Source organism: Cryptomeria japonica, chromosome 3, assembly GCF_030272615.1.
Source record: "Cryptomeria japonica chromosome 3, Sugi_1.0, whole genome shotgun sequence".
NCBI classification, from domain to species: Eukaryota; Viridiplantae; Streptophyta; class Pinopsida; order Cupressales; family Cupressaceae; genus Cryptomeria; species Cryptomeria japonica.
The window spans coordinates 979,198,757-979,218,919 of NC_081407.1; positions in this window are offsets into that span (position 1 = coordinate 979,198,757).

Sequence of the window (20,163 nt, forward strand, 5' to 3'; positions counted from 1 at the left end):
AGCAAATTTGATGCGAAATGTGATGAGGGAATATTCTTAGGATATTCCACCAAGAGCAAAGATCTCAAGAGTTTCAACAATAGGACTCAGAGAATTATGGAAAGCATCAATGTAAGAGTTGATGAAACCTCTGAGAAAATTGAGGAAACCGATAGTGAGCAAGCAGTAAACAAACTAGTTGCAACCTTTTAGGAACTGGTTGATAGCCAACCAAGTACCAGTAACAATGTTCCTACACTGGCAAATGTAGATGCTGATACTAATGGAGATGAGGATGAAGAAGAAAAGCAAGAGGAATCTATCAAGACCATTCCTCGATATGTCAAGCTGAATCATGATCCTAAGCAAATCATAGGACATAAGGATGCAAGAGTCCTTACAAGAAGAAAGGTCAGAGAAAACTCATGTATGATCTCTGATTTTGAACCTAAAACATTCAAAGAGGCACATAAAGATGAAGACTGGATCAAGGAAATGGAAGAGGAACTTGACCAGATAGAGAAAAATGGTACATGGTCTTTGGTACCCAGACTGGAGCATAAAAAATGTCATTGGTACCAAATGGGTCTTAAGAAATAAGCTGAATGAGGATGGTACAATGATTAGAAACAAAACCAAATTGGTATGCAAAGGATATGCTCAAGAAGAAGAAGAAGACTATGGAGAAACCTTTGCTCCTGTAGCCAAATTGGAAGGGTTTGCATGCTTCTTGCATATGCAGCTTTTAAAGGTTTCAAAGTATATCAAATGGATGTAAAATCTACATTCCTAAATGGTGTACTTGAAGAGGAGGTGTATATTGAGCAACCAGATGGGTTTGCCTTATCTAAAGATAGTGACATGGTATGTAGGCTACATAAAGCCTTATATGGACTAAAGCAGACACCTAGGGAATGGTATGAACATCTGCATTCCCATCTTGTGAAGATTGGATTTGAGAGAACAAGTGAAGACAATAATATCTACTTGAAGTTTGAAGGAGATCAAATCCTGATCTATGAGGTATTTGTTGATGACATTATCTTTGGTGGAGATGACAAGATGAGTCATGAGTTTGTAGATGAGATGAAGAAAGAATTTGAAATGTCACTCATAGGGGAGATTAAATTCTTCATTGGACTATAGATCCAACAAATGAAGGATGGAATCTTTATCACTTAGTCCAAGTATGTCAAAGAGATGTTGAAGACCTTTGGCATGGAAGATAGCAAACCAGTTGGTACACCGATGGTGACCAGTTGTAAACTATCCAAAGAGGATGACTCAACATTGGTTGATGAGAAGGAATACCGATCAATGATTGGTAAATTGCATTATGTAGTGCATAGCAAACTAGCTATTGCACATGTAGTTGGCATTACTGCAAGGTTCTAGAAAAGACCAAGATAATCTCACTTGGTTGCAGTCAAGTGGATTCTTAGGTATTTGAATGGAACTATTGACTATGGATTGTGGTATCCTTATAGCAAGGATTTCAACTTGAAAGTATACAGAGATGTTGATTGGGTAGGCAATATAGATGACCAGAAAAGCACAACCGGTGGTGCATTCTTCCTTGGTGGTAGACTGGTCTCATGGATGAGTAAGAAGTAGAGTTGTATATCTCAGTCTACAGTGGAAGCAGAGTATGTTATAGCTTTCATGAATTGCACTCAAACAATTTGGATGAAGCATGTATTGAATGGATTCAAAGTTCCTATATCTAAACTGGTAAGTATATTTTGTGACAATACTAGTGCAATTAATATCTCCAAGAATCTGGTTTTTGATTGAAGTGCTTCAAGCCTGTGTGGCTCAACCAGTAACATTGTGTGATGAGTTAGCATTGTAACGAAGAACAAATCATGTTGCCACATTAGCCTTGTGTGCGTGAAGGATCTTGCATGAAGGAGATTGTTCCTATCTACCTTGGGAATGTGCAAAGTCTATAAAACAGTGATAACGTGTGATGGGTTATCAGCCACCATGAAATTAGTGAAAATGGATGATGGAGAATGTATTGAGATTGGAACAAGACTGGTGCAATTAATGTAGTTTTCTCAATGGTCAGGATTGAACTATTTGAATTCCTTAACCTTACAGGTTTAGGGTTTAGGGTTTATGCTATCGACCTATCTATTTTCCTATAAGGTCGATGTTGTGTCTCTTTCTGAGGTTGTTGGCAAAAGTTGTTTGTGTGTATCCAAGAGAAGGGATACGTGATTCTTGCCAAACCAAAAGGAGAGAAGTGATACCTGTAGAGTGTAAGTGCAGAAGGTGAAGAGGAGCTTAAGAAGATATGCATTGGCATTGAGTGTTGTTACCAGATCATTGTAATACCTGTTTATCTCTAACCACCTCAACAGTTGGAAAATCCCTTAATAGGGTAGCCTTAACCAGCTTGCTATAAATCTTTTAACAAGGTAATTCAAAGCTATCGATTTCGAAATCCTTTAGCTATTGAGCTCTTGAAATCCTCTAATAAGGTAACCTTTAACAGGGTTTAACCCTGAACTGGGTGATCTCTAACAGGATCGGTTCCTAGCAAAACCTGTTGCAATGTCTCTAACCGGACAAGGCTCCTAATAGAGCAGACTTCTAAAGAGTTCAAAAATAGCTTGTGGGTATTCATCCCCACCGTGATTTTTTCCAGTTGGGTTTCCATGTGAAAAATATATGTCATGTGTGATGTTTTTATCTTGTGATGCTTTCCTATTATCTGTCAAGCATATGATGGTTCTGTGCTTTATGCCTATTAATAAAACATGTTGAACAGCTGTTATTATGATCTAATGATAGATTACTTGTTTATGCATAAGGGAGAAATGGTAGGGTAGTCTTGAGTTAAGTGAAAAACTAAGTGAGTAACCAGTTAATTCTTGTCTCAATCATTCTTAGCTTTACTGGTTGCACTCTATTTCAAACCAGTGTCACTGTTTGCTAGTCATTTGAAGTGTCTGTTGTCAAACTGGTTTAGGACTGTATTTTTGTCTATACTAATTCACCCCCCCTCTCAGTACCTGATTCGTACTATCAGTTCATCATTGAGTTATCACTATGGCCATAAGCATTACATGCAAAGCAGTAACTGGTAAATGATATCATATGAGTGACAAATTTATTTTGCCATGCATGAGGAGATCTTACTGGTTTTGCATCTCCATTTCTTCTTCTTTGAGAATGGATCCTTGGTTGTCCATTCTATGCTACTCTTCCATCTTATCTCTTCTTCTCTTACACTTGCTTTGCCTTGTGGGTGGTAGCATTTCTTTTTCCTCTGCCGATAGAGGGTCTTCTTTGTTGCTTCCTCATCTTCCTATTTTTGGTGAAGTTGTCTTCTCCCATCTTCCCCTTACCTTTGGGATCTGCATGATTCTTCCTTTTTGCAGGATTGGTCTTTACTCTTGTCTTTAATTCCTCACCAATTGTGGTTAGGTCAACCTTCTTTCGAGGATCATTTCTAACTAGGAAGGTCTGGCCTTTGTTTTATCCATTTGAGGAGATAAACAAAATGTCATTATGGGCGACATTCTTATTGGTGGAGCATTCACCGACACCACTTCCTGGTCCTTCAATATCCTTGGCATGCTTTTGCTTCTTCAACATTTTTTCCAAGGCATCACTGTTGCCATCAACCCTTATTCTCACCTTGAGCTCATCTTTACATTTTTAAAGGTCATTTTGGAGGACCTTCATTTCTTCAAGCAACTTCTAATGATCCTTGTTTTTTATTTCTAGCTGAGAGGATAGATCTTCACACTGACACTCCTTGGTGTTCTCTGCCTGAGACTTCAACTCTGAGAAACATTTCTCAATTTCTTCAAGGTATTTTGTCACTCGATTCTACTCTACTATAGCAACATTCTAGAATAGCTTATATTCCCTTCTAACTCTGCTGAGTTCTTCAAGTGCATTTACAAGCTCTCCTTCAAGATCAACTTTTGCTTCATCCTCTTCTTCCCCTTCCTCATCATTGCCAAACACATCTTGCCGATAGGAACTATTTTCCCTAGCACTTTTAGATGTGTTCTCCTCTTCTTCAAATTCTTGAGCCATGAAGAGGTGGGTTCCTTCTTCATTACTACTATAGCTGCTAGCAGATCTATCTTCATCATCCTTATAAATATGAGATGTATTTCTCATTTTTCCTTCACCTGTTGGTTCTACAGTGGTGGGCTCATTTCCATAAAGCTTCTTCAATCTTTCCCATAAGCTCTTTGTTGTTTTACATTTATCCACCTATGAGGAGACATCACTGGTTAGTCCACTGAAAATAGCCTTCATGGCTTCTTCATTGCACTAGTTTCTTCTTTCTTCTACATATCTGGTAGGAAGACTCACATTTCTAGGGAAACCATCAAATATTGACATCCATACATCAAACCCTAAAGATGATAGGAAGCCTTCCATTCTGCTACTCCAAATAGAAAAATTTAAACCATCAAATATAGGAGAAGGGATTGACACTAAACAAATCAGTGTCCTTAAGCCATAATCTACCCAAGCTAGAGAAATCTCATCTAGCTGGGAACATAGGCTCTGATACCAATTGTTAGACACAATGCACCATTGAGAGGGGGAGGCAGTGAATCAGTGGTTCTCAAACTTTCCCTTTAGAAATCCTATGTGAGCATATTGGTTAATAGTTCTACCTCAATGCAAACTTACCGATTAGTGGGGAGACCAACACAGATGCAATCAAACACAAGAGGCATCACATAACACTAGCATGTATGAGGAAAACCCAAGATGGGAAAAACCTTGGTGAGCAATGCTGCTAGAGTCTACTGCTCCAATCCAGCCTCACAATGAAAACTATTACAATGTTTAGGGCACCAACCCAAGGAGCACCAACCCTTGATTTGTTTATGGAATACAACCATAAGGAGATGCAACTCAGTGATCACAATGTAAACTTCAAATAAAAAAGTATTTATCTTGTTACAAGTGAATCTTACAACCATTTCATATACTTTACTCTGTCGGCGTGATACCTTCTCTGCAACATCGACTTACTTCTCTTATTGCTCTCACCAATTGCTTCTCTACCAGTAAGCCCTACCAGTACACCTCTTCTACTCTTCTTCTCTATAGGATCTCCTCTTCACTGGTCTACACTTTATCAGTGCTAAACTCAATTGGTCCACTATCTACCTTCTCTGTAGGTCTCTTCACTTTTGCTTAGCCGGTATAACCACTACCGGTTCTACTCTTCACTCTCCTTCTTTTCTCAAATACTCTCTAAGAACTTGGCTGATTTACTCTCACATGCAGAAGTAACACTTAATCACTTCACAATAGCACAATATGTTTCTTCTCTTTAGCAACAACTAACAATGTCTTTGGCCTTTATATTTATAGACGGGTTTTCCTGCCAAAAGCCAATTCAAAATATAGGTGGTTAGGGTTTCCTCATCATCTTTGAGGCAAACCAAATCCAATCAGATCTTGCTCAATTTGATCTCCCTGACATGCATCTGTACATCTCTACCATCAACGTGCCTTCTTGATCACACCTTCTACCTTTGGCGATCTACTTTTTCCCTATCAATTGATCTCTTGATCAACCACCAAGATCTGTGTTGTTGTTTCCTTCATCTACCTCAATCTTCTCAATCACTCTTAGCTAGCTCATAGTTGTCCTTGAGCTGCAAACCTCTATAACAGCTTTGCAACATGTCCCATGATTTGTGGGATCTTCCATCAATGTCAACCAACACTGGAACTACCCCGTCAGTGTACATTCCATCTTTATCCAAATATAGGTTTACCACCTTGACTCCAAGTGGCATCCATGTTGAACATATGCCAGCTTGGCTCTTCATGTTGGTCCAGATAGGATCACTAACCAAACACTTTACCAATTTCTCTTCTCTACCAGTTTATTAACCTTGTTGGTTAAAACCTCAACCTGATCTGCCATCAACCTTGCATTCTACTTCTATTCCGGTGGAGTCAGTCAACACTCTTGCTAACCTGCCTTATGTACATCTTCATTAGAGGGGGAGTCTTCTTCATCTTCACCTTGTCCATATTATCGATTGACTTACATACCGGTAAATACTCTTGATGACACTTTGTTATCAACCTTCACCAGACATCATCTTTAGTCTATCCACATTCCTCTATTTGCATCTGCTCAGCCTTTCCATCTCCTTGATCAGCTCAGACCATATCACAACCGATTTGTCAAGATGACAAATACATCACTCTTCTTTTGTACTAGTATCTAAACATGCCTTTTTTGGTGGTCTAGTGCATATCCTTGATCTAATGCACTTAAGGCATTCCCTCCACTTCCTTATCTCACAAAACTATGATGCACACAATGCATGATAGGAGATAAGTTCCATTTATCAGTGGAGTGGCACCTTGTCTTCTGCATCCTGCAGTGTACTCATGTGACTTCCTTGTTTGTTCAACATTTCTTCAAACAAGCACACGTGGTCTGGTGTGAGCACAGTCACTATCAGTCATTGCTTCTCATGATGACTGCATCTTCATCCGGTGGGAGTCGTGTTATTCTACAATCTCATAGCATATTGGTGACCTATTCATTCTTCTCTAGTGTTGACGTGATTCAGGTAACATTAGCCTCTTCATCACAAACAACTACTCAAACACCTTGCCCATCCTTCTTGTACATTGGTCATGACCTTTGCAGGCTGACAACCACTCACTTGGTTGATTTGACTTCCCCATGTCAACACATCACTTACCAGTTGACATCCTTTCCTTATCGGTGAAGTAGTGTATTGATATTGATTGCCTTACCATCTCATCCACACAAGTCGGACACCAAATCATGTACCAGTGACTCCTGAGGTCATCTTCCTTACTTTACTGGTGTTCTGCAACATAGAGTGATATCCAAGATATCTCAACCTCTACTCCTCCTTGACAGTGTTGCACATACATCTCTCATGTTGGTAGTCATCCCATACCGATTGACATCAATGACAACCCAATGCCAACACCCTTTATATTTGCTGACAATATCCTTAGGGATTGTGACCCTTTGCTTCATCTTATCCTAAAAAGTCTTGAAAAATTCCCACAAAGCAGCATTTTGGTTGTCCCTTTTTCCAGGACTATCAAGACCCTGCTTGATCTATTGGGTCACCAATCTGTCAAATACCCACTACACTCTACCGGTTCCGGGGATCTAATTGAAAAAGTAAAGTGCCAAACAAATAACCAAGGAACCATATTTGAAAACATGCTTTTTGTCCTACTTAATTTTCTTGAAATTTATCATTAAATCCTCCAACATGACACTACATAGATCATAGTGTGCATCTTCTTTTACCATCTGGTAAGTTGTATGGATGGTTGTGCCAAATACTAAATTCAGTTAGTTATATTGATATACCTTATATCCATTGACCATTGCAGAAAACTTAACACTGTCATCTTTAATTGTGTTGATCTTCATTGATCTCCCATCAAATTTTTCTTTGGTTAACTTGTTAACCGTAGGGTTTGTAAATTTTTGTAGCCTTGGCTTTTCACCAGTTTGATTTAAGCAAGCAACTACCCTAATTTCCCCTAGAGTGATCTGTTAGGGTTGATCTAGCCATATAAACTAGTGATGAATTCTTCTCAACACATATCTCTATTGGCCTTGCATGAAGATTTCATTAATGAAGTATAAGTATTGTCATTTATGTCAATTGTAACTGGTAATGGATTTGTATTGCAGCTAGTAGTGATGCAGTATTGTAACTGGTAGTAGAGTAGTGATGGAAACCTGTATTACTATTAAAGCAGAGAGATCAACCAATAACCCTAACTGATGGAGCTTGGTGAATTGGTTGTGTTGATCTATGATCAAATGGTGATCGGAGATTATTATGCCATGTATGCATGATGCACATGATGATTTTCAAAGTGGTTTTGGCACATAGAGATAACTGTTTTATCTTGGGAATGAACAAATGCATAGCATGAAGTGAATAACATGTGATGAGTTGTTTCTAATTGTGTTGGCAATTTTGGTTAAGTGTGTTAGTGTGATTGATTTTTGAGCCAAAAGGAGTATATGCAAAATATGCTTAAGGAAAATAGGAGCATAAATGGATCTGATTAAGTAGAGTAGTGATATTACCAGATCTAAAAAACCCTATTGTTCTCTAACAATTACAACAGTTAAATCCCTTAACCAGGTAAGATTTAACGGGCTTGGTGCTTTCTAAATCCTCTAACTAGGTGATCCATTAGCTTGGATTTAAAATCCTCTATCGAGGTTACTCCTAACAGGGTATTACCTTCAATAGGGTATTATAGTCAATCCCTTAACCAGGTGGTCCTTAACCGGATTTGTTCCTAACAGAACATTTTTGTAAAGCTTCTAACAAGGCTTGGCTCCTAACAGGGAAAACTTCAGAAGAGTTCAAAATACTTGTGGGTATTCATCCCCATCGTGGTTTTTCCCATTTGTGTTTCTACGTCAAAAATAATTGTGTCAAGTGGTGAATGATTTTGTGGTTATATGTTTTTATATAGTTAATATGTTTAACTGATAAAGCCACATAGATATGTTTAGAGGATTAGAAGTGATCTAAAATGAGCTATTACTAATGTTAGTAAAGTGGTATGATATTTTGGTTAAATGGTGTGTGATTTTCAGATCTGTTACATTGTTATATTGGTATTCTAGTCAAGCGGTAAACTTGATAGCGCAGTTGTAGGTATTTGGTATAGTGTCTAAACCAGTTAGTTCAATGATTGATTTATGAGTTGGGTTTAAGTTTGTGAAAGTTTAGTTTGTTTTCTATCTACTGATTCACCCCCCTCTTAGTAGTTTATCAGATCCTTATTGATTCAACATATCATCAATTGGTATCAAAGAATTTCAAGTCCTCTTGTGTTTAAGCCTAATAGCTTAAGGTAAAGATCTAGGAGAACATGATGAAGAAAGAAGGTCTAAAATTCAATAGGGAAAATTACAAAATCTGGAGTGATAGGATGAAGATATATATCAAGAGCTTAGGAAGTTAATATTGGGAACATGTTACTAAATATAACTTGCCTAGTGGGATTTTGTCAGATGATCAAAAGGAGAAACATGAGAATAATCAAGCATTGGAGGCCATTATCAGTTCCTTGTCCAATTCAAAGTATGTTGATGTCCATGGATTGGAGATTGCTTTTGAAGTTTGGAAGAAACTTGAGGATATCTATAGCGGTGATGAGCGTGTGAAGATTGCCAAAGACGAGAGTCTGAGAGGTAAATTTGATGATATGTGGATGGCTCAAGGTGAGAATATTCAACAGTATGATTAGAGGATCAAGGAAATAGTCAGTGAGCTCAAAAGTGCTAGTGGTATAGTGGAGGATACCACAGTGGTTAGAAAGGTGTTGAGAACCCTTCTACTGGTCTACGCTATTCGATTTGTAGCCATTCAGAAACTCAAGTCTATTGATAAATAAAAGGTAACTCTTGACTCCATCATTGGTAAATTAACTGCATTTGAATTAAATGGTTATGATGGAAGTGTTCAAAAATCAAAATCTGCATTTAGAGCTTCAGTTTCAAACCCACCGGTAAGGAAAAGTAGAGAAGCTAGTCACAGTCATTAGTCCAGATACCGAAGAGAAGTTAATGATGAAAACAGTTTGATTGAGCTTGAAGCGGTGTTAGTCAAACGGTTACCCAAAGGTACCAGTAAGTACATAGATAAATTACCTTTGAAGTGTTTTACATGTAACTGGATTGGACATATTGCTGATAACTATCCAAATGGAGATAATGAACAGAAACGTGAGAAGTATAAGAAGTACAAAGTCAAAGGTAAAAGAGATTGTCTCATTGTAGTTGATGGAGGAATTATAGATGAGGAATATGAGGAAGATGCAAATGGGGACATTGTCTTTGTTGCTATTAAAGAAGAGACATTAGATCAGAATGCATTAGTATCTCACAGGGATAGTTCTGATGATTGGATTATAGACAGTGGTTGTTCACATCACATGACCAGTGACCAGAGTAAATTTCTTACCTTGAAGGAATTTGATGGAGGTGTTGTGAGATTTGGGAATGACTCACCTTGCATGGTAAAAGGAAAGGGAACCATCTCTCTTAATGGTAAGTGTAGTGTAGATGATGTCTTGTGGGTTGAAGGATTGAAACACAATCTTTTGAGTATTGCTCAACTCAATGACAAAGGTTATCCACTAGAATTAAAGAATGGAATGTGAAAAATCTATGGAAGTAAAGGTGAATTGATTGTAACTGACAAGAAGACAAAAGGTAACTTATTTCATTTAAGTTCTAAAGTCAACAATTGTTTAATTGCAAAAGTAGAAGATAGTTGGCTTTGGCATCAGATATTCTATCATGTAAATTTTGATAACATTGTAAAAGTCAGTAAGTCCAAATCAGTAAGAGGTTTAACTCAGTTGGACAAACTGGTGAATGCTCTATGTAAGGAATGTCAGTTAGGGAAGTCGACATCCTCAACTTTTAAGAGAAAATATTTCTCAATAGAACATTTGCTAGACTTGGTTAATACCGACCTCTGTGGACCAATAAGGACTAGGAGTATTCAAGCTGATCGGTATTTTATGATCTTTACTAATGATTACTCAAGAATGATGTGGGTCACATTCTTGAAGGAAAAAATAGAAACCTTTACCAAGATTAAGGCATTCAGAGTCTTAGTTGAAAAGGAAAGTGGAAGAAATCTTAAGTGCTTAAGAACTAATCAAGGTGGTGAATTTACTTCAGAGGAGTTCACTAGATATTGTGAAGACAATGGAACTAAGAGGTAGCTTTCTACACCTAAGACACCACAACAGAATGGTATTGTAGATAGGAACAACCAGTCAGTTGTTGAAGCTGCTAGGACTATGCTAATACAAGGAGTTGTAGCTAAGACTTTCTAGAGAGAAGTTGTCATCACAACTATCTACACAATGAAATGGATATTGGTTAAAAGAGGTAAGGATAAAAATCCTTATGAATACTGGTATGGTAGATCACCTAATGTCAATTACTTTAAGATTTTTGGTAGCAAATGTTTTATCAAGAGAGGTAACTATGCTGGTAAGTTTGATGCAAAGAGTGATGAAGGCATATTTCTTGGTTACTCCACCAAGAGCAAAGCCTACAAATGTTACAACAACCAGACAAAGAAGATCATTGAAAGTGTTAATGTCCGAGTGAATAAGTTTCCTAAATATTCAGGAGAAATCAGTAAGGAGAAGGAGGAAGATGAACCTTACAATCTAGTTTTGGAACCAGAACTGGTGAAGCCAGAAGTTGGTGAAATGAATACTGTAGCACCAGTTCAACCTGAACAGGTAGATTCTACAGAATATGAAGAAAGTGAAAAAGAAGAACTTGATGATCATGATCATGATATTCCAAGGTATGTTAGACTCAATCATAATCTTGATCAGATTATTGGAGATAAATATGTTGGTGTGTTAACCAATAGAAGAATAAGAGAGAATTCTTGTATGATCTCCACTATTGAGCCTAGAACAACAAAGGAAGCTTTTTGAGATGATCACTGGATCAAGGTGATGGAATCCAGAAGTTAGTAAAATGAATACTGCAACACCAGTTCTGTTAGTCTCAAATTCTGATTCCCTCTTATCCCCTGTAAGAAAAAGAATAACTCTATTTGCAAATGAAGAGATCAAGGAAAAAGGAATCTTAGAGTAACATATGACAAGGTTTTGAGAACCTTCTACACTTTGAACTTATCCAAAGTTTAGGCGGGTATACCTTTTGTGAATAATTTCACACTTCTAAATGAGATCCACAGTAAACAAGTGTCCAAAAACTAGTGGATTTTATCGCCTCAACATAAACTAAAATAATAAAGAAAAACTTATGCTCATTTTCAGTATTGATCCTCAAGAGATGTAGAAAGAAAACTACAACTAATACCAGTGTTTTATCCAGGCTACAGAGTCATCTAAATTAAGCAACGATTTCACATTTAAACATCCCCATACATCTCATCACTCTGGCTTCTATTAACCCCATACATGCCTGACATATATAAGAGTTCATTCTTGCTAAACTAAACAATGTTTATCAAATTCAAAGCTTCAAACAAAGTAGCCTACTGACAGAGATATTTCATGCGTATTTAATTCCTCTCCTGAAGAGAAAAGCTAAGAAACATATCCATAAAGATTGCATTACAATCTATTTTGAATAACTCTAGATTACTCAAATGAAACTAGTAAATTACTCAAATCACACCAGAAGACAACACAGTTTTAGGCTTGAAAGTTTCTGATCTGTATATTGATATTCATTTTTGAAAAAATCTTACATAACTCAAAGTATTCTTTGTAATAACTAGAAAAAACCCAGATAAATTTCTGCAAAGGTTCTTTACAAAATTCTTCTGATCCTTTCTACACTAGTCCTCTTATCCATTTATAATATTATGGATGCTTACAAGCTTCAGACATTCCTAAGAAAAGTTTGTTACAAATCGTGATACTCTCCAAGAAACAGTTACAAGTCCTTCTCAATATCAACAACCTCTTCTATTTGTTGTTCTGTTGCAACCTCTTCTACCTACTTTGGAGCATCTTCCTTTTGTCTGACATATTTGCCCTTTCATTTGTGGAACACATCATCACTTGGCCAAGCAAAGTTAACTATCTTCTATTTCATTCCTTATAGCCTTTTCCAAATGGCCCTTAACTGCCCAATTTCTGTTTCTATGAAACCATAATGTGATTTCACTTTTTTAATTTCTTCAATTGTTTGGACAAATAGGGATGTGTCATCAGTGTTAATAATTTCATTAACCCTTAAGGACAATTTGTGGTCCAGCTCTTCTAGCCAGGTCTTCTCCTCTTTCAACTGAATCGGACCAACAAATCCCCCTGGAAACAATTCAAATTTGTGATCTGAATATTCTTTTCTATATAATTGGGCTTTTCTTTTTACACATGCCCTTTCCTCTAAGAGTATATTCATCTCTTTTACGAACTCACTGGTGGACCTTAGATTGTCATTCTCCTTTGCATCTGCATGGGATTAACACATGAGCTCTAACTCCTTACCTCTAGGCATCCACTTATTAAGGATTGGTTCCAAAGTGGATTCATCCTCTCTAAATTCTATCAAAACATCTAGAATCCTTTTCATATTAATATATACAATGGAGGCCTTGACTGAATCAGCAAACTTCAAGATTATGGGTTTCACCTTTTCTTCATACTTGTTTGTAAACAAGGCTTGAGCTTGTTTCAACTTTTCCAACACATGTTGGACAGTTTTAGCTGACTGGAAACCAGAAGGCATAGGAGAAGGGGGATATTCTATAATGGGACTAGTAGGAAGGGGTCTTGCTGGAGAGGAGGCTATCATGAGTGTAGAGGATTCACCTGGATGGTGCTGACCTGCCAAATGGCTCTCAAGTCTAGTAATAATGTTGTCCCTATTGGTTATTCCTTCTTTGGCCTCATTGTAAGCCTTTAATATGGTCTCTAATTTCAATTGGAGATTAGCTCTTTCTTTTGCCTCTTTCTCTGCTATTGCCACACTGAACTTTGTAGTTTCCAAAACTATGCTTGCAGCTTCCACTACCCCTATTTTGTTGACTCTCTTAACAATCATGCCTCCTAAGAGACTAGAATCTAATGCACTTTTCCTCCTTTTGTTCTCACCCTTCTTCAGTGACCACATGACTAGAGCAGCATTATCCTTGCTGAAGGTCACTCCTTCCATTGGCTTTGTTTCCTTCCTCACTGCTTCAAGAACTAGAACATCAGCTATATCCCATTCAGGGAGGATTAACACACCAACTTTAGACACCACCTCTCTTCCTTTGTCAGGGGTGATAGTCTTAAACTCTTCCATCATTTCTTGCTTTATTTCTTCTTCCACCTGAGTTGCATCTCTGAGAGGCTGTTCACTCTTCCTCTACTCACATCTGACCTTGAATTGTTCCATGTTTTGCTTCCACACAAACTGCATGAATGCCCCTGTTGTAACAAAATTACTGTCAGCCAGGAATTCTTCACTGGCTTGTTTAACTATATGGTCCAATTCTTGGCCCTTTGGCTAACCATTAGTCAAATTCATTTCAGCACTAGGTGGCTCTTTAGGCATCCCCTCTTGGGTTTCTTCATTGGTATAGGAAATCTCACCAAGACTCCCTAACTGTAACAACTGTTCAGCTACCGCTTGCTCATCTCCTATGTGGATAGGGGACTGAGATGGAGAATACTGAGGTTCATCAGTTTCAACTTCCTTCCCCACTCTTTGCCTTTTAGGGGAATCTTGGATGTCAATGACATCTTCAATTGCTCTTTTCCCTCTTGAAGTGGAAGTCTCACCTATCACTGGCATCATCACAGTGTAATTTGATTTCTTATGCATTACATAGTCACCAGGTGGGATAGCCTTAGCAAAGGCAAGCTTAGCTAGGACCAATTTAACCCTATCAGGATCATTTTGCATTATAGCCTCTCTTTTTTCTTTGAAGGTCTGCATGAGGTATTCAAAATAGAGAATCAAAAATTTGATTTTCTCCTCAAAAGGGTTGAAGCTAGAAAGAGGGTCATAGCTACTATCAAATTGATGGATAAAATCAAGTGCCCTCTTATATGCAACCCACTTCTCCTTCCTCAGTTCCTACTCATCTAAGCTAAATTCATTCCTAATTAAATCTTCAGGGAACTAAAATTGGTGAGGCATACCTTTACACACTGCCCTCTTTCTGAACATGTCATTTAAAAAGTCCTCAGGGTCTGCACATCTTGAAACTGCAGTTGATAGCCTATATGGCTTAAAGAATTCTTCAAAATATTTCCAGCTACCTTTGGTGATTACAAAATGGTGGGCCATGGTGATAGTTGGGAAAATGGTCCCTTTACCCCTATTGGTCAGCTCTGCCTCTTGTACTCCTCCAATTTATCTTAATACTTTTGCAATTCCTATCTTCAATGGGACCTGATAGGGCAGTAGATAGGGAGTACCTTTGAAACCATACACTCTGAGAACAGTAGAAACAAGGTATAAATACATATCTCCCCGATTGTGAACAATCTTAATACCCTCTGCAAACTCTTTAGGTCCGAGGAATTCCAAAAGAGCCTTAGGAATCCTAGGGTTTTATGTGCATAAAAGAATTCTAATCTTAGATGCAAAGCATCTATCAAACTTCAGAAAAATAGCATCTTCTCTATCCTAGGATTAAATTGTTAGGTCCCGGAGACAACTGAGGGGGGGGGGGGTGAATTAGTTGTCTAATGAACTTAAACCAAAAAATAACTTAATCAACTTTCTGCTTAATACTGGTGAAACAGTCTGTTATACCGGTGGACAGTTTTATCAGATAATTGCAATATTAGTAAAGATTAATGCATGAAACAAAAAAAACAAAGTCATCCACAACACATAACACCAATATTTGTACATGGAAACCCTGTAAGGGGAAAAACCACGGTGGGAAACCTTACCCACAATTAGATGATACTACTATAGATAGTAAGTGTATACAAATGGGGTCTGCACATGCAGAAAGGCCAAGCGCCTAGAGCTCACTGCTCAAACACAAAAATGGGAGTCACACTGACTACAATTGGATGGTTAAATCCAATAAGAATGTATTGCTCAAAATAGCATCTTCATATGCTGGATTCAGTACCGTTGTAGTTCTAATTGTCTTCACAAAAACCCTCCTTCAACTTCAAATGATGTCTGCATGTATAGCTCTGCTTATTCTTGTATATACCTTCACACAATCCTTTTTCACATTACACACTTGATCTTACAAATAAGATCTTACATTTATACCATACCCTAAGACCAATTTTAGTACGTCGACTCTAAAGGATAATACAACAAAATTAATTTACAAATCAATTAATACCCGATGTAATAACCGATTCACCATGTCAGCTTAATGCATTTACAACAATAATAAATCATCTCCATAGCGTGCCATGCTGATCTAGAAAAGATAAACTTGTTAGTGTAAACTGGACCTATTTGCTGGTAACAACAAATCTGTAAATATGAATATGCCAATTAACAAAACCTCAAAACAAGGTGTCCACATGATGTCTTCAACATAACCAAGTATTTTCCATATCATTCCAAGTGTCAGTGATCATTGTATCCTACTGGTGTACCAGATATCAGTGACTGTGCATAAGTTGCTTGCTGGTGAATGTTGCTGATTCTCCAAAGTGCCAGAGTTGATAAGTGTTTAGTAGGTGTTGACATCAATGACAAAACAATACCAAAATACCAACAATATCCCCCTTTGGCATTGATGGCAACACAAGATGGAAAAACCATCAAAGTGCCAAAACAGAAATGCCAAATACCAAAAACTAACAATCTCCCAAAAAAGAGATCATAACCAGAAATCAAAATACAGATACAGAGAGTAATATTCTCTCCCCTTGGGAGCAACATGTATTTTCCTTGTGTTTTTTCATACCAATCTCTCCCCCTTTGACATCAAATGCCAAAGTTATTACCAAGCCAAGCTCATATACAAAATACCAATCAATTTAGTAAACCAACTACTCCCCTTGAGAAGTAGCTTCCTCATCAAAGTCGGAGTAAAAGATTTCTCTGTTAATGCTATCGGTTGATGACAAACATCAACTTCCTAAGTCTCTACCGGTGGGGGTATGACCCCAAGCTAGTCTCTGAGATATTCAAAAGTCTTCTTAGGCAGAGGTTTAGTGAAGATATCTGCAATCTGCTCTTTAGTATTCACATAAACTAGTTTTATCTCTTTTGCTTCAACATTTTCCCGTAGAAAATTCAGTTTGATAGAAACATGTTTGGTTTTAGAATGTAATACCGGATTCTTAGATATATCAATTTGTTGGTGTAAATAAATATTCATTTTGGATATTATTACACTTACTTAAGTTAACTTAGGATAATGCATCTCTTCGTAGTTTGCATTTGAGACACTTAGGGAAGTGTGCACTTAGGGATAGAGCTTGTAGGAGAAATTCCACCTTTCGTGGTCTTTTTTTGTTGTTACACTCCACATTCGGTGGGTCATCTACCTCTTGTGGAATATTATATTATTTCTCCTACCTACCCTTAGTATTTCTTACCTACCCTTGTTTCTCATTGAGCCACAGGTCATATTTGTGTGCTCATACATCCATATGGCCTTGCCTATATAAGCAGGCCTCTATTCTTTGTATTGGTTAATCCAGTTGATCATTTGTATATTGATGAGAATACAATTTGTTCTTGTCATTCTATTGTCTCTTTTATGTTTTTCATTGTGCCCTTGATCTTGGCAAAATCCTACATGGTATCAGAGCTATTGGGGCTTCATTGATCGGTTTTTGGAGACATCGTGGAAGGCTTCTATTTTCAGATTTGGGGATCTTCACTTTTTGGGGCCGTCATACAACGATTTGGACATCACTGTTGAATCCGAGAGGCCGTTTTCATAAATTTCGACTATAAAGTCGACCTATTTTGGTGAGAAATTTTTTTTCCCCATTTTGGCTAAATGTCGTACGGATTTCAAATTTTTTTTAATTTTTTTCAAAAAAAAAAGATTTCGAAAAAAAAAAATCAAAAATTTTTTTTTTTAAAAAAAACTTTTTGTTTGGGGGTTCGCAGACCCCCCCATATTCTGTACCTGTGTGTCGCAGGTTTCGCAGCGCCGTACTCTGTCCTCCCACCGCCACCCACACTGAAATCCACCGCCGAGACCCGCAGCTCCCACCGGCGCCTGCAGGTTCCCTGCGCCTCCCCTGCTTTCCGGCCGTAGCTCCCACCGACCATCGCTGCCGTGCAGGTCCTCCCAATGCCGCCCGCGCCGTGATCCACCACCGCCCATCCTCGGCTCTCGGCCTGCCGGGATCTCCCGTCTCCGGCAGCACCTTCTCTGTCGGCGACCACCTAACCCAGGCGACAACCACGCCCGCCACGTGGCAGGCGGCCACTAGCCCACGGATAAACAGCCCTCCATACGACATGTCATCGCACCACGTTAGATCCGTACAGTCCGTACAGCATAGTCACAGAGCCACGCAGTCGTCCATACAGTGCCACATCATTTGTATGGTCTACATAGTCACCTGCCCATTCAGCAGTCTATATAGTACGGACGCCCAGTCAGCAGGGAGGCGAAGTTTTCATGATGGTCATACGGCCGTCAAATTTAACATAGTGACTTGCTGACATCAGCACCACATCAACATTTTTTGAAAATTTTTGGACCCCTCTCCATTGGGCTTTTCAGTTTTGCAGTCAAACTTTGGAAGGCCATATCTTGCTCATTTTTGCTCCTTTTTTGGTGCAATTTTTTTTGAAATGGGCAAAAATTTCATGATATTCGTAGTGGTGTGGTTATTTTCTAATTTTGGTGCACAGGTTTTTTGAAATTTTCAGATTCTCTCAGTTGTACCTGTCCAATCCTCAATTCTGCAACTTCAAAGGCCTCGTTTGAGCTCATACGACCTCCTTTTCAAGTGTCGTTTTTTTTTAAAGTGCTTATTTTTTTGTTTACTTTCAGAATCTATGATCAGATTTCAGAGATTTTGAGTGAAAATTGTACTTTCAGATATTGGTCTTATTTGGCCTATTAGGTACTTGTAAATTGCTTGGATCTTAGTTAGATCTCTTGCATTATCAGTTTGAGACTCTTTTGGCCTTATTTAGGCAGTTGTAAAATTGTAAATCAGAAGTCCACTTTGCCATTTTTTTGCAAGTGGCCCATTGTATATGCACTACTTATAAAGTGCCAAATCATCACATTTGGGGGGGGTTCTTTGATTGAGTGAATTTGGGGGGGTGTCTTGTGTGATTGTGCCTCTCTTTGTGCTCTTTCCATTCTTATTGCAATGAGTCCTAATAAGTTTCCACCATTAACTCCACATAATTATGCATCATGGAAAATTAAAGTATGGAGTAAACTAATGGAAAAGGGTCTCACACACTACATAGATGGAACAATAACAGCACCACCTGATCCTAAGGCTGATCCAAGTGCTCAATTAGAATGGCTCACAAAGAATTGCATGGCTCTTGGAACCTTACGCAAGTATGTATCAGATGACCTCATTTTCCACATTGAGAAGTGTAAAACAATTAAAGAGGCTTGGGATATGTTTCAGAAATTGTATGGACAAGTTGATAAAATTAGAGGCTATCAGATTGACAATGAGCTCACCAACTTAGATCCCAAGAGTTTTGATACAATCCAAGATTATGTAACCAAAGCAAATGAGCTAAGAGCAAAGCTAAAGGATTGTGGAATTGACAAGAAGGATGCTCAATTGATATTCAACTTGTTGGACAAACTTGCACCAGAATATGCAGCATTTGTATCTAGCTTCCAAACTCATTGTTTGACAGTGGGGAGTTCTTATGTTATGCCTTCATTTGATGCTTTCACAGAAATGTTAATATTGGAACAAACTAAGTTGTTGAACATGGGGTTTCTCAAGTCTTCAAAGTCCAAGGCTTTGGTAGCAAATCAAGGAAATCAAGGAAGTCAAGGCAGAGATTCCAACAAGAAGAAGAAGCAATCCAAGTCTAAGCCACACCAGGAAAAAGGACAATCATCCTCTCCATCACAAGGTGATTTTTCATCCTCTTCCAAGAAGGGGACACCACCTAAGAAGGATAAACCAACTTGTGTATATTGCAAAAAGTGTGGTCATGATGAGCATCGATGCCACACAAAGCAAGTTGATGAGTTAACCAATCTTCTCAAGAAAAACAACATCAACTTGCCATCTGCCTACACAAAGAAGGATTCAACTCCTTCCTCTTCCTCACAGTCTAAGGGAAAAGGGCAAGCATTTGTGGCTACAACAAGTTCTTCACAGCAATGGATACTTGACTCAGGTGCCTCATATCACATGGGTTCTACAAAGGAGCAGTTTTCTTCATTGGAGCCATCTAAGGTACCTCACATTTACATAGGTGATGACACACAAGTAGAAGTTGAAGGGAAAGGTTCAGTTGACATGGATGATGGAACATTTGAGAATGTTCTCTATGTTCCTAACTTGTCTACCAACCTTCTCTCCATCTACCAAATCACTCACTATTGGAATGGGAAAAAGGTTGAGTTTACACCAGATTCAGTTGTGGTAAAGGAACTTGATGATGATGCCTTGGTAGCAGTGGGACAAGTCAATGACAACTCAAGACTTTATTCATTCTCCCACTTTGTGCGAAGTTCACCTTCTAGGGCCTTGCTT